The sequence below is a fragment of the Martes martes genome (genome assembly GCF_963455335.1).
Source record: "Martes martes genome assembly, chromosome: 9".
In the NCBI taxonomy this organism is placed as follows: Eukaryota; Metazoa; Chordata; class Mammalia; order Carnivora; family Mustelidae; genus Martes; species Martes martes.
The window spans coordinates 82,597,777-82,610,680 of NC_137896.1; positions in this window are offsets into that span (position 1 = coordinate 82,597,777).

Sequence of the window (12,904 nt, forward strand, 5' to 3'; positions counted from 1 at the left end):
GCTTCCTGCTGAGCAGGGAGCCCAATGCGGGGTTCCATCCCAGGACCCTGGGATCATGACCTGAGCCGAAGGCAGACATTAAACAGACTGAGCCACCCAGGCGTCCCCCTTGTGGTGATCTTATCTGACTTTATTATCAGGGTAAGGCTAGCCTTATAAAATGAGTTTGGAAGTGTTCCTTCCTCTTTGATTTTTTTTGGAAGAGTTAGTTAATAATTGGCATTAATTATTCTTTAAATGTTTGCTAGATTTCACTAGGGAAAGCCTCTGGCTCTGGGCTTTTATTTGTTGGGAGGTTTTTTTATTCTGACTCAATCTCCTTACTCGTTATTGGTCTGTTCAGATTTTTCTATTTCTTCATGATTCAGTCTTAGTAGGTTGTGCGTTTTTAGAGCTTTATCCATTTCTTTATACAGTTTATTGGCATATGATTACTCATAGTAGTCCCTTATGATCTTTTCTTTTTTTTTTTTTTACTCTTTTTAGTTTTTTTATTTTAATTAAAATATAATGTATTTTTATCCCCAGGGGTACAGGTCTGTGAATCGCCAGGTTTACACATTTCACAGCACTCATCATAGCACATACCCTCCCCAATGTCCATTTCCCCACCACCCTCTCCCGTCCCCCCTCCCCCCAGCAACCCTCAGTCTGTTTCTTGAGATTGAGTCTTTTATGGTTTGTCTCCCTCCCAATCCCATCTTTTCATTTTTTCTTTTCCTACCTCCCCCCAACCCCCCCACCTTGCTTCTCCACTTCCTCATATCAAAGAGATCATATGATAGTTGTCTTTCTCCGATTGACTTATTTCGCTAAGCATGATACCCTCTAGTTCCATCCACGTCGTTGCAAATGGCAAGATTTCATGTCTTTTGATGGCTGCATAGTATTCCATTGTGTATATATACCACTTCTTCTTTATCCATTCATCTGTTGATGGACATCTAGGCTCTTTCCACAGTTTGGCTATTGTGGACATTGCTGCTATAAACATTCGGGTGCACGTGCCCCTTCGGAGCACCACGTTTGTATCTTTAGGATATATACCCAGGAGTGCAATTGCTGGGTCGTAGGGTAGCTCTATTTTCAGTTTTTTGAGGAACCTCCACACTGTTTTCCAGAGTGGTTGCACCAGCTTGCATTCCCACCAACAGTGTAGGAGGGTTCCCCTCTCTCCGCATCCTCCTTATGATCTTTTCTATCTGTGATATCAGTTGTAATGTCTCCTCTTTCCATTCTGATTATATTTCTTTTAATCTTGTCTCTTTTCCCCTTAACCTAGCTAAAGGTTTGTCAACTTTATCTTTTCAAAAAACCAGCTCATAGTATTGTTGATTTTTTTCTGTTGTTTTTCTGGTCCCCATTTCACTTATTTCTGCTCTGATCTTTGTTATTTCCTTCCTTCTGCTAGCTTCGGGCTTAGTATTTCCTTCTGTTCTGAGTTCTTTGAGGTATAAAGTTAGATTCTTTATTTGAGATCTTTCTTTTCCTTAATGTAGGCATCTGTCACTATAAACTTCTCTTTTATTTTATTTTTTATTTTTTGGGGAGAGAGAGTGCTCACTTGAGTGAGTTGGGGATGGGGGAGGGAGGGGCAGGGAGAATGGAAAAGAGAGAATCTTAAGCAGGCTGCATGCTCAGTGTGCAGCCCAATGCGGGGCTTGATCCCACAACCCTGAGATCATGACCTGAGCCGAAATCAAGAGTCAGATGCTTAACCAACTGAGACACCCAAGTGCCCCAAAACTTCTTGTTTAAAATTGCTTTTGTTGCATGGCATAAGTTTTGGGATGTTGTGTTTCCATTTTCATTTATTTTGTTTCATTTGTGTTTTTTAGATATTCCTTTTGATTTCTTTTTTGACCCACTGGTTGCTCAGGAGTATTTTGTTTAATTTCCACATATTTGTGAATTTTTCAGTTTTCCTCCTGTTAGTAATTTCTAGTTCCATACCATCATGGTCAGAGAAGATACTTGGTATAATTTCAATCTTCTTAAGATTTTAGTTCATTTACTCTCAATTTGAATCTTACGAAGACTTGTTTTGTGACCTATAATATTATCTACCCTGGGAAGTACTCTGTGTATGCTTGAGAAGAATGTATATTCCACTGCTGTTGGATGGAATGTCCTATATATATTTATCAGGTCCATTTGGTCCAAAGTGCAGTTCAAGTCCAATGTCTCCCTATTGATTTTCTGTCTAGATGATCTATCCAGTGTTGAAATGTGGGTATTGAGGTCTTCTACTATTATTGTATTATTGTCTGTTTTTCCCTTCAAATCTGTTAGTATTTGCTTAATGTATTTAAGTGTTCTGATGTTGGGTACACATTTATTTATGATTGTTAAATCTTCTTGATGAATTGACCCCTTTATCATTATTTAATGACCTTTTTTTGTCTCTTGTTACAGTTCTTGGCTTAAGACCCATTTTGTCTGATATAAATACAGTGACCCCTTCAGTCTTTTGGTTTCTGCTTACAGAGAATGTCTTTTCCCATCCCTTCACTTTGAGTCTGTGTGTGTTCTTAAAGCTGAAATGAGTCCTTTAGGGGCAGTGTATAGTCAGGTCTTGTTTTTTAATCCAGGGATGGCTATTTTAATACACCCTAGATAGTCTGGCTCTCCCAGTGTTGCCACTTCTCCTTTCACCACAGCTTCCTTTACAGAAAGCTTTGAGTCCTCTTGGGACTGGGTGGTCAGTTTTGTGCCACACCCAATTCTCTGCTGTGTTTCTTCCACAGAATCTGTGACTCAAAACTGGACATAGACCCTAGATCATCTTCCCCTTGGGATGAATTCCAGGACTTCCTAAGGCAGCCATTATCAGCATGTGTGTGTGTGTATGTATGTATGTGCACACATGTGTGTGTAGTATTATCAACATCTAGTTTTCTAATAATAAACCTTTACATCATCGAAGTCAAAGGGGACCCAGACCCAGAGGTCTTTATGTAAATAGGGTATCCCTCCAGTTCCTGTGGTGGGCATGCAAGAACGGCCTGAGTATGAACCTTGTGACACATAGTTACATAGATTGTATCATGTAGAGTTTTATCTTCCATTTTCCCCACCCTCATTGCTTGTAAATGGCCCTTTTTGGCCTGGTTTGCTTACCTCTGTTTGTGCAGATTCTAATCTTCCCAGAGGGGGTGGAATTGTTATTACATGGATGTTTTAGGATCCATACGGTTGAGGGTGCTCTGAATATATACCCACCCCATTGTGGAAGTGACAGTTTGAGTGAGGAAGTGAGTAGACCTGCTTTAGCATTCTCCTGTACCCAGGAGCTCCTGTGAGCTGTGATGGAAAGAGCAGTGTGAGTGTTGTTACACACCCAAAGAGGAGCCATTTCAACTCCCTTTGTGAGTGGCCTTTGCTGGTACCTCTGCCATTGGCTACTCCTCAAGTTGGGGAGGTTTTTGTTCAGGAAGGAGGGAACAGGTATGGAGGAATTCCCCTTTTTATCGTTCCAGAGTTGTTAGCTCAAAGAAGGGAGCATTTGTATGCTGGTCACAGGCCCAGGCAGATGGAAACTTTCTGAGGCACCTGTTTTCCAGCTGTTGGCACCCCCTATGGAGGCCAGAATGGATGTGAGTAGATATAAAAATTCCACAAACTCTATTTAGGATATTAGTAAGTAGCCAAGTAGAATACTTGTTTAAAGAAAACCAGTGCCCAGGGAAATTTATATATATGTCACATTTTGCCCAGGGTGCATGTATTAATCTTGTAGTTGAAGGAATGAATTGGTATTGATCTGATATGATGCTATATTCAGAGTTCCCTAGGCCTATTTTCCATTTGGAGTGAAATCAAGAAGATTAGGACACGAGCCTTGATGCTTTTTTTGTTCTGTGTCTTATAAAAGACAAACCCCTTGTGTTTTGGGATGATATCATTTTCTTTTTGGGAGAAGGGTAGGAGATTAGTATTTGTCTCTCACCTTTAAGTCTGGCTTTTGATTTAATTATCCCATAGAAGTAATCTTTTAGTAGGACCTTCTTTCATAGCTTTAATGCCATTTCTGATTTTGCCTCTGTGGGCAGGGCCTGCGGTTCCTCCGAGTGCTCAATTAGGATGACTTACGAGAACAAAGTGGGGGAAGTGGCATTGGATATCATACCAAAGCCATTTGTGCTATCAAATAATGACGGCTCTTTTCTAGAAACACATAATTATGTTTGGAATTCAGGATAACATTCTCCTGTATTTCAAAATCCAGGCCACAAACAGATAAAATATCAGGGGAAAGAAAATGCTTTTGATGTGTCAGAATTCATTTATTTTCCAACTTGTAATGCTTTGTCTTACGTATGTGAATGAGCACTTATCAAAACATAAGAAGCTTATTATTCAAATATTCCATTCTGAACATTTGTCCAAATTCAGTTTAATATGGCCTATTAACATGAAGAATGTTGAGAAAGGATCCCAAGTAGATTTTAGGAGGTGATTAGAAAACTAAATTAGGCTTTGTTCCTAAATATTTAAAAAATATTTACTTAAGTTATAAAAGTAATACATGAACAGATACATCATGTAAAAAAGCAAACAGTATGTTCTTAAATACTTAACAGCATTGGGGCAAAAATCCCTCTCTGAAGGAAATTTGGGAATCTGTCTTTTCATGGCTAATAACCTTGATTTGGCATTTTTTGCAGTAAAATAATTTACGGCTGCCCATTAAAATATATAATTTATTATTTAGGATTTGCTGCTTTTAAATATTTTGCATGTGGCTTGCTCTCTTTAGTAAGGGGAAGATTTATAATGCAGTTTTCTAAAATGTAGCACTTCTTTTCTGCTCATTAACTTGTCTGTTTTTATGCTTTGCCTTGTTGAATCAATCATGGTGGGGCTTTACTGTTATTTCCACGTGTCTTATCTTCCCAGCTAAAGTGTGAACTCCTTGAAGAGTGCAAATCTGTATCCTGTGCTTTTTGTGTACGATATTCCTCAAAGGGTATCATACACAGTAGGTGCTCAATAAATAGTTTTCCTTATTGATGTGCAGGTTAGCATTAGATTAGTTTAAATTTGCAACACAAGGACATGGCCCCAAATGTTGCTCTTGGGGAGGGATGGTGGTAATGTGAATCTTTGTTATCTTCTGGTTTGCTTGTGGTTTGGTAATCTCAAAAGAATAAAGAAATTGTGGCTGATTGAAAGTGGTAATTTGCATCTTTGATTCAGGGTTTTTTTTTTTTTTTTAAGATTTTATTTATTTATTTGACAGAAAGAGAGCACAAGCATGGGGAGCAGCAGAGAGGGAGAAGCAGACTCTCAGCCAAGCAAGGAACCCAACATGGGGCTCGATCCCAGGACTCTGGGATCTTGACCTGAGCCAAAGGCAGACACTTAATCGACTGAGCCACCCAGGTGCTCCAATTCAGGTTTTCGTTTTATGAATATTTTCTTTGGAGTGTTTATCTGAGTATTTCAATTTGAATGAGGGGGTGAAAAACAAAGTCACTATTTCTTTATGCTTCTCTTACCTGTCCCATTCTACTTTGTACACATATGGTCACTTATACAGTGTGCTTCACCATTTCCCCCTCTTTTGGTTATAGGCACTGATTACTAGGGTAGAATGGATAGCAGATTGGCTGAATATACCAACAATGTAGTTTATCCTGAGCCTGGACACTTCTCAGGTATTCCCAGCCATTCACCTACTCACGCTTCCAACAAGCACGTGCTGATCACCCATTAAGTGGCAGGCATCGTGCAGCCCCAGAACTAGAGTGGGGACAAAGCAAACATACCCTGACCCTCTGGGATGTGTATTGTTGGACTCTGTCAAGATTATTGACAGGGTCCTATTATTGTTAGGACTCTGTCCTAAATACATTCCCTTGTAGGGAGGATGTGAACTGCTTAAAGTCTGGTGCTGTCAGGGGGAAAATTGGACCTCTTCAGACTGATTCACTGAGTAACTGTTCCACTCTTCACTTGACTTAATTTGGGTTACATTAAAAAAAAAAACAAACAAAATCAAGTTGACTTTTCCATTCTAGGGAGAAAGGTGCTTTAATGTTATTTAAAAAATAGAAAATCCCATGTAAATTATATACCTCACATGAGAGTTTCTTGGGTGAGAGATTCTTGGGAAGAATTATAGTTCCCTACAATTCTAAGTAATATACAAAAAACTATTGAAGTTTTTCCCCATTTTTCCATGGAAGTTGACGCTGTGGTGAGGATATCTTGTTTGACTTGTTTGAAACAGGGACGTTTGACTTGTTAGTAACAGAAGAAAATGTGACCACAGTTTCAAGGACGATTCAGTACAGCTTGGCAGCAGTCCTTGATAGCTCTCCTGTTATGTTTTTTTGGGTAACATGGATGGAGAAAACAATGAAGATGAAATTTCCAGGAAATAACCCAATCAGGTGTTGCTTAATGGAGTCTACTGTCATTAAAATCCAATTCGATTCATTTGGAGAGTGAAATATCACAATTGCAACTACACCATAATGGCTTTTGGAAGATGGAATTTGTATAAGTTGGGTTAATCCCTTGATCACCAATTCAAATAAAAATAGATAAAACATGAGGAGGTTGGCAGGAGCGAAGGACTGGGAATAGCAATGGTGATGCCAGAAGGTGTCTTTCCTGCCAAAGGGAATTGGCATAGGAAAGAGTCTCTGAGCCCAAATCCTGGAAACCACAAGCTGGTAGAGACGGAAGACAGATTGTCCATGTCCAGCCAGGGAGCTGGAGCTCTGCTGGCCTAGCCAGAGCACAAGTGAACCGCCACTCTGACCTGCATGCGTGGCCTTGTACGCAGAAATTTGCATTTCTTTCCATTTAGGGTCTTGCTTTCTGTTAGCCTGCAAGAAGTTGAATGGCTTGTATGAATAAGTTATATCTTTGGAAAACACAACAGACAGAGTCTCTCTGAGGGGGAGCTAGTCCCAGTTTGTGGAAGAGGCGGTTACAATGTATAATTAGAGAGCTGTTCTGTGAATTCTAACTTTATGCCTGGAAATGGCACCCTGGAGTTCTGAAGGGATAAGAACTACCAAAGTCCTAGTAGACTTTCAGGGCATAACTTCGACATAGCCTAGATTAGTGATATTGGCTGGACTGCACTTAACTCTTACCTTGGACGGGAAATACTTGACAATCCACAATAATTAGCAGGAATTGGGATGAAATTTATTTCTGCTTGACAAATTCTTCTAAGCTATTATAAGTGAAATGGAATTTTAAAAGCACGTTTATATTGTCCTTGATGACAAACTTTTAACTACCTCACATACAAAAAAATGGCAAAGTATTTACAGTTGTTAAAGATATTCATTAGAAAAGACCCTACAAGAATTTCTACCAGGTTGTACTTGGTTGCCTGTATATTGGGTAGGATGCTTTTGACTGCAAGTTACAAAATGATTTAAACAATACGGATATTTTGCCATCTTACATACCAAGAAGACCTGACATAGGGTAGCTTCAGAATTGGTTCCAAAAATCAGCACCTCAAAAACATCCCCTTGGTCTCATATTCTTGTCCATTTTGCCCTTCTCAATGAGCTTGATACCTTCTCCTTGTACCAAGATGGCTGCCAGAGTTCTGGCATCAAAATGGATACAGCCATTTCCAGGAGAAGAATATTCCCCCTTTGTGGTGCTTTTTATTTTTATTTTTAAGATTTTATTTATTTATTTGACAGAGACAGACACAGCGAGAGAGGGAATACAAGCAATGGGCATGGGTGGGGGAGAAGCAGACTCCCTGCTGAGCAGGGAGCCTGATTTGGGGCTTGCCTAGGACCTGATCATGACCTGAGCCAAAGGCAGCCGCTTAAAGACTGAGCCACCCATGCTTTTAGAATAAAGGAAACACTTCTAGAGACCTCTCAGCCCACTTCCCATCACATTTCATCGGCCAGGAGTAGATCATACTCCCTTCCTAAGTCAGTCAGTAGTGAGGTGAATGGGATCACACTGACTATGTAGATCTATAGAATAATCAGGAGTTATTCCTGGGTCAAGTTGGGAAAGAGGTGGGTGTCTGAACAAACTCTTACACATATGTACATACATACACATATGTATGCATGGCTATCCGAAAATAACCAACTGCAGGAGCTCTCCAGAAACAGATACTGAGACAAAGTTTGGAGTGTGAGATGTTATTAGGGTTCAGTTCCTGTGATGGGAAGGGGGAAGAAGTAGGAATGGGGAGGAGAAGCAGCTGAACAGGGGTGCAGGCCTGACAGAGCCTTGGCCAAACCAGGAGAGTTCTGGAGCAGTTATTTCCCTGGTGTATCCTGCATTGAGTTGAAATGGCCAGGTTTTTATACCTATCAGATAACTCACCTGAAGTGGGCTGCCAGGTGAGACCGCTCTGCAGCTGATCAGACCTGGGGGGCGGTGCACTCCCCACAGCTGGGGGATCTGGGTGCTAGACCCCCATGTGTACCGCAGCCACGAGTGTCTGGTACAGCCCATTGTGTGCAACTGCATAAGTGTGAAAAAAATGTAACCATGGTTTAAAAAAAGGATTCTGTAGTTTCTTCTGGCCGTTAATCAACACTGTTCCTCTTTCTCTGTTTCCAGCCTCAGTTGTTGCGAAGATGCAGAGGATTTACTGTCTATGGTCTCCATGTTTGGATCATGGATGTTTGGAGCTTAAACAGCTCTGGGAGTTCACCTGTTCAATTAGAGAATCCGGTAAGCTGGGTTAAACAAGTTAAAACCCAGATGAGTTCTGGAACTGAACTTGTAACCTTGCTTGTAGTAGGCATTTAATGAATTGAATTTGAATTGAACTGTTTCAGAATATGAACTGGGGATTAGAACCATGTTCTCCTGACTTCTAATCCAGTGTTTTTTGTCTGACCTGTGCTGCTCTGTGTGCGCATACATGCAAGCACGCACAGATGACAGAGAGACAGAGACAGAAAGAGAAAGAGAGTGTGTTCAGGGAGGGACAGAGAGACTGAGAGATAGAATTCAAACAGTTTCAGTCGGGCAGTCTGGGATTTGGTGATATGTATACTTATAAGTCAGGCAAATCAGAAATATTTGAAAAATTGGAGACAGCTTTACCTGGTATTCAAATAGGTTTTGTTTTATGGGCTGTATTTGAGTCATAAACTCAAAGTTAGGTGGGACAGTAGCTACTAAACCCAGCAGATTATTGCCATGGGGCAGTGCAGACCCAGTTGGCTTGATCCTCTGCTTTCTCAAGAAAAGCTGAAGATCTGTATTTTTTTTTCATTGGTATCTCCAAGATTTTTAATGCTGATCCACAAATTTTTGATTAAAAATTTTTTTTTATTACTATGCGGCCAACTTGAAACATGCTAGTTTGCAGACTTGAATCCAGGGGTTCACAACCAGAGGAAATTTTATCCCACCAGGAGACATGTGACAGTGTCTGGATTTATTTTTGGTCATCACAGTGGAGTAGGGAATGCTGCTGGCATCCAGAGGCCAGGGATGTTGTTACACATCCTACAACGCACAGGACATTCTCCACAGCAAAGAATGATCTGGTCTAAAATGTCGATAGTGCTAAGGTTGAGAAAATCTGCTTAGTCAGTGTGTTAAAGGAGAAAAACAGAAACTGATCCTTTTTCACTGGGATATCCTATTTGAAAGTTGGCAGCTGGGACCTGCCTCAGAACAGGGAACAAAAATCTCAGGGCTTCAAAAATCAGTGCCTTTTAAAATGGTTACCGAGGTGCCAATGGCCAACTAAGCATATGAAAAGATGGTTAACATCACTAATAAGAATCAAAACCACAATAGATACCTCCTCACACCCATTAGGATGGCTGCTATTTAAAAAAAATAAGAAGTGTTGGCTGGGATGTGGAGAAGCTGGAACCCTTGTGCACTTGACGGGACTAAAATGGTACAACTACTATGGCAAACATTATGGCAGTTCCTCAAAGAATTAAAATTAGAACTACCATATGATCCAGCAATTCTGCTTCAGGGTATAGATCCCAAAGAATTGAAAGAAGGGTCTTAAAGAAATATTTGTACACCCAGATTCATAGCAGTATTATTCACAATACCCAAGAGGTAGAAGCAACCCAAGTGTCCATTTATGGATGAACGGTTAAAGAAAATATGGTCTATACCTATAATGAATCCTACACAGCCTTAACAAGGAAGCAAATCCCAGTACATGTTACTATGTGGGTGAACCTTGACGACACTATGCTAAAAGAAATAAACCAGTTAGAAGGACAAAAACAGTATCATTCCACTTACATGAAGGTACTTAAAGTAGCCATATTCTTAGATAGAGAGGGTAGAAGGATGGTTTCCAGGGACTAGAGGAAGGGAGGAGGGAATTTATTGCTTAATGTATAGAGTTTCAGTTATGCAAGAGGAAAAGATTCTGGAGATTCGTTTTATAACAATGTAAATATAGCTAAGACTACTGATCTATACACCTAAAAATGGTTAAGGTGGTAAATTTGTGGTATGTATTTTTTAGCTGTAATAAAAAAAAGGCAACAGAGCTGAAAAATAATCTACCAATAGAAATTCTAATCTCATTGTATGTGATATTGGTTATGCCAAGATATTTTTGAAAAACAAACACAAAAACAAACAAACAAAATGCATTGTTTGTAGAGGCTGTGGTCACATTTTTCTCTGCATTTCAAGAGAGAAACATTTAAAGCATGAGTCCTCTAGTTGAATGACAGGTGGTCAGAATTACAGAGGTTATCAGGGCTTCTAGCCTCCCAGACCCTTCAGGGTCCAGTGTTCTGAGGAACTCATGTGATCAGATCACCTAAGAGTCTCCTGCTCTGAACAGCTGGTGGGATGACTCCCCCTTTCTGGGGGACAGAAAAACTATCATTGTTGGGTATCCCTCCCCATTCTGTGGCGAGAATGATACTAACTCTATGCTCCGAGACTTCTAGAAGTTGGCTTTCTAAAGTCTCTCTCTCTAAAAAATTTCTGCTGTATGTCTTAAATACCTATTCTGAAATCAATTACAGTGTTTGTAGACAGTGAATTTAGGAGGCCATTCCTGTTGCCTGAGTGAACGGAGAGGAAGGTGGGGTAGAGGGGAGTATTTCATGCCCATACTCAGGTTGTCTCCTTTGCCCTACTGTGAGCTCCTTGAGGCAGGATCTATGTCTTCATTTTGTGCTACCAGGCTTGGCTGGCCCATGCTCCAAGAGGAGCCACCAAGAAAGGGTTTGAATCAAGGAATAAATGAATGAGGGGGTGACTTGACCTCTTTGTTTCTTCCCACCTCTAAAATAGGGTTGACAATTCTTAGGGGTGACCACAGGCAAAATTGTGACTTAAACTAAGTTTTCCTCCATTCCCATTTTCTCCCCCTACTAAAAACTGCTCTCAGGAGGTGCTCACCTGTGGTTTTGCCCTGCATTACACACTGGCCCATGGGTTATCTTTCCAAAGGCTATTTGCTTCTTAAGCCTTATCTGCATTGTGGAACGGAAGGGCTCTTTGTGAGAGGGATTTTTAGGTGCAGTTCGCTGGGAGGGATTCTCTGAGGCTGGCGGTCCCATCCTGGGCCCCCAGATGCGTTGAGTACATAATCTGCTTTGCTTACACTGAGGGCTGTCCCTGATAATCCCCGCTCCACCTGCATCACCAGGCTGTCAGGAGGATAAAGTGGGATGATAGATGGAAGAGCACTTTGAAAAAGTTAAAAGCTCCTCACAAACGCAGATTGTTATTGTAATTAATCCACAGTGTCAGAGAGGCACTCTTCTTGAAGGGTCCCATCCCACAGGAGATGGGGTGGGGGGGGGATTTGGAAGGAGGTGCCATTTATTGGTTTCTTACTCTTAGAGCAACAAAATTTCCCCTCCCTCACCAGTGTGCACTGAGTGAATAGGATGAAAAGTTGTTTTAAAAATCAGCATAGATTAGAGGCTTCCCCCTCCCCCTCCAGAGCCTCTAAAAACTATAAACTTTGTTTTGTCATGTTCATTGCCAAATGACAGGGAGCCAATAGCCTTAATTTTTCTCTCTGTTCCCACATCTCTTTCTCTACCCTTTCACCCCCCTTAATTATTTTAGAACAAGTCTCAGCTTGGAGTTGATCTTCAACTTCTGGAAAGCTGAATTAGTTCCTACGTATTTGGCTTGGCTGAGTGAGAGGAGAAGGGCTTGCTTCTTGCAGGAAAAAGAGAGGGGTGCAAGCTGGGGGGAATTTGGGGAGCTCGGGGGAGACAGGGGCTTTAGTGCAAGTTTGAGCACTCTCTCCCTTGGCCAGCACTTCTGTCTTCTGTTTGCAGGTCATCAGCCCTTCCTGGGTTGGGGGTGGGGGAAAGTCTGGAGAGAGGGCTTGAGGCCTTTGGTCCTGGATCTGATTAGGATTCTGACTGCTGGTCAGATTTCATTAAATACAGGGCCGATTGCTGGAAAATAAATCATGAAGCAGGCAAGAGCTGGCTGGTGGTGATTCGTTGTCTTAGAGGAAGGTAGCTGTTTCCACTGTTTTCAGGTGGAAGGGGGAAGGCCCTGCTGCCTTTCCCTCATTGCTGGCTGTTTTCATCATTTTCTTGGAGGAGGCTTGTACATGCTGGAGTATTAACCGGAGTTCATGTGTTGGCTGGAGTTCCTGGGGCCTGGTTGGGCAGCACAGGAAAACCCTGGGTGGGGGTCACTGGGGCCTGGTTGGGCAGCACAGGAAAACCCTGGGTGGGGGTCACTGAGATCCCATCTTATGTCCTATCAGACAGCAGGCAGGGTGAACACTACTGTTTCTTGAGAGCAGGCCCAGCTGTGAAGGGCCTCTCTTGGCAGTTATCTGGGGATGTGGGCAGGCCAGGGAAACATGGCTCTGTTTCTGGGTGAGGCATAGGAAAAACTATCTTCAGAACCTTCAAGGGTTTTGCTGAGCATTTCCAGAATGTGACTTCTTTTCTCTTTTTCTTCCCAT